Here is a 3628-nt window from a genome sequence, read left to right on the forward strand (position 1 = left end):
TCGAACTTCCAGCAGATGTGGTTACTAAATTCACAGTAACTGAATATAATTATTGCTGGGATAAACATATATCTATCATAATATAATAATAAAGGAAAAAATATTAGGGCAGACTAGATAGACCAAGTGGTCTTCTTCTTCCAACAGTCTTCTATGTTACATATAGTACAGTAAGGTACAAATGTTTATTATATGTAAATATGTTTAATACTATCTAAAAGCTAAAACTCTTGACAAAGTATTATTATTATACCCTTTCCATATCCAATACTAGAAAGCAATACACACTTAATTTTAATTAGGTTAAATGAACTTTGCTAATATAATTTAAATATCAAGGTTCTTCACAAAGTACAAGAATTACTTATCCTTGTCTAACTTCAACAATGGATAATGCTAGGCAAATTCTTGTTAATAACATGTACATAGCCACGCTAATATCACTCAAATACCAAAGAGGTTCACAAGTATGGAAGATTATTTGTTCATTCTATTGCCATTAATAATGAGCAGAAGACAATTTCAAGTTCACAAAACTATGTAAATGGGAAAAGCTTAAAGGGTTTTTTTTTTATTTAAAAACATTCATTCTCTCTGGAGCCTCCGGAAAGAGCCGAGTTCTGTACTTAACTCTTTCCGACGTCTCATAAGAGATTGAATGGAGCCAGGTGATACACACAGACCCGTGGATTGATTTATTACAAAGATGCCAAGGAGCCGATCTAGAGATCCCCCAGGTGGTCACAAGGTTTGACCCCCCTCAATCTCATACTCGTTCCTGTGAATAGGGGACACAGTTTTAAATTGGAAAAACCCCATTTTGAGTGTAAAATAACGGACGTCATTTAGCTGCCTGGCCTCCCCTTCGTGCAATGATGGCTGCTGGTACATTATTCTAGTTTGGGTTTTGGCCTTTGGGTGTGGCTTAATTGAGTTTAATAGTAAAAACGGAGAACAAACTGTGACAAAAGAAAAACTGTGTGTGAACAACTAATAAAAAATGTCCGTTGTTTGCAAAAGACGTCTGAAAATAATGATCATGTTCTTTATTTTGATGTCCGCAGTAAAAACATCCATTATTCAATACATTGTGTGCATTGGACGTCCGTCTTTCCATTGACTTCAATACATTGCCATTGCAGTCAGTTAATTCGCGTCAATAACTGACTTTTTTCAAATATCAAATCTAGCCCCCTTTTCTCTATTTTTGACGTTGTGTGAACATAGCCTAATAAGAGATTGAAGCAGTCCTGGACCTTATTGGTATTGATCAACTGATGCGTGCGCAGTGACTGTACTCCATTTACCAATTGTAAAGGCCCTTTAGAGATCTATGTAATCATTTAGTTATTTCATTATTTATTTATTGTTTTATTAGTTGTAAGCAATTTTTCACATTGTGTAACCCCTTAGATACAGAAACACATGATTTTTAATATAATAATATATATTTTCTTGTTGTTGATTTTATTTACAAAAATGGCTTTTCAATTTTTCTCATTACAAAACAAAAAAACATATTATTTTTTTTAAATACTAGCATGGTCCAGAAATTATGTAATACATATTTTATATTTTTTTAACTCATTAAATAAAACAAAAAAAAAGTTTTAAAGCGAGTGATTACATGTTTAAAAGATTTGCTATTTTATGACTATATACTAAATAGAAACTTAAAACATAATTAAATTTCATACTTTCTGCTGTCAGTTTGGCCTTTTTTCTCCTAAAGTAAAAGGCATAAAAATATCTAGCTGTTCACATCTACTTAAAATGTGAAAAAAGTAGCATAAAATGTTCTTAAGATATGGTGTACTTGTAGAGTCTGATTAAAAGTCTATAAAACCTGAGACAAAACTTTCATTTTGTTGGAAAAGGTAAAAGGTCATTTTACTGTGACCCAATGAAAAGATTTTTCGGGATTGCATTTCAAGAAGATTTGAAGATTTCATTTCATGAAAAATGATAACTCCAATGCAAAAACAGGGCCAATGTCTCCCGTGTTTGGGGTCATGGTAATGTTACTTTGGTGTATTCTCAAAGATTTAAAACACACATCTCTTTTCTGAAGGCAAATAGGGAATACATACTAAAAAGTAGTTTCTGCATGAAATAATCCCTTGACATTTTAAATATCCTTTGCAATACAAAAATGTTTGAATACAAAGTACAATTTAAACTTAAAGTTATTTTTAATGGAAGTGAAGTGTCAAGAACTCTATAGTTTATTCATTAGATTGTTTGTCTACTTATATTGTCTGATCCAGTCACCCATGTGATATAGAGGGTATTCTACATCCCCTTGTAATGTCATATCTAGTTATATTTAAAAACAACTAATGTGTAAAGATTAGAGATTAGTGAACTTCGAGCATGCTTGGACTTTGGTTACTGATGGCTTAAGAAGTAGGATGCAGCCTGGAAAACACGTATACAGCCATACAGCCAGCTGCTTCTAATTTCTGCAGTCCCCAGTAACCAAATGCCGAACTAGGCCTGCTTTAATGTTCAATTGATGGGGGGGGGGGGGTTGTCCATCCAGGGTGGCATCTTGGTAACTGTTGTACCATACATCTCCATCACTTCTCGGCCTTTTGACTAAGATCTAGTGTAGTATCTGTATCTTTAGAACAGGGAGATGGAAAAAGAGCTTGCTCTGTCCTCTCCAGGCATTGACCTGGTATTGCTGTGCTTCTAGGTTCAGTGGACCCTCTAATGAGATAGATAGATAGATAGATAGAGCATTCATTAAGAATTTGGTGTGCAAGCCTTTTGTGTTTTACATACTTCTCTTTGCTTCAGTATGGGTACCATTTTGTAGTATGCTAAGGCTGTGCACCCATATTTCATTGCAATACCTTGAATACAAAAATCCTTTTAACAAATAGAAATAGAGAAATTGACAGGAATGTGCAGTAGCCTGGTGTGAACTGGGCCTGTTTTTTTTGCTTTTGTGTGACACACCCGATTGTTTCTCAGCTTCCGACAATACAAGAGTTACACTGAACTCTGCTAGACTTGATTGCTGCAGCTGAGCAAGTCTTTTTAATTGACATTTTTCTCTGCCTGTCTGGAACCTTGAGGATCAGAGCATTGGTCCAATGGGGATCCGAACCGAGCTCTTGATCCTCATAAAAGAAAGCTGAGCCAGTCTCTAAGCGCTGGCTATTAAGGTTTTTACCCTGATCCCAGATCCCCCAGCTGATCCCCCAGCTGATCCCAGCTCTATTTCCTGCGATCCCCATTCCTAATTCCTCTTTTTGCTTGACCTGTTATCTGACCTCCTGCCTGACCTTTTACTATCCGATTGTTACTGATTCTGTACTGCATTGCCTGTTTGGTTTGAACTTTGGCTTGTCGACTCTTCCTTTGTGTTCGTTCGTCTGTCTCGTTCTGTGTTACACCTATACCAGAGCAGGGACCACCTTCATGGTTGTCCGCGGCTACCTAGGGCCGTTTGAGGCAAGTAGGTAGAGACAATGGGTGGGCCCAGCTGTGTGGCTCACTGTCGTGTATTGCCCCTACTATCCTTGTCCTGACAGAAATATCTAATTTACCTTGTTTAAAGTTTTTTTCAATATATTGTAGTGATGAGCGATCACTTTTAATTAAATAGCTATTCGAAAGA

The 3628-nt window shown here is 36.0% G+C and overlaps 1 pseudogene; it reads left to right on the forward strand.

Moving 5' to 3' along the window:
- Positions 1 to 2578: 2578 nt before the first annotated feature.
- Positions 2579 to 2714, forward strand: LOC138766692 (U2 spliceosomal RNA; annotated as a pseudogene).
- The last annotated feature ends 914 nt before the right edge of the window (positions 2715 to 3628 follow it).

This window comes from Dendropsophus ebraccatus, chromosome 10 (genome assembly GCF_027789765.1).
Source record: "Dendropsophus ebraccatus isolate aDenEbr1 chromosome 10, aDenEbr1.pat, whole genome shotgun sequence".
NCBI lineage: Eukaryota > Metazoa > Chordata > Amphibia > Anura > Hylidae > Dendropsophus > Dendropsophus ebraccatus.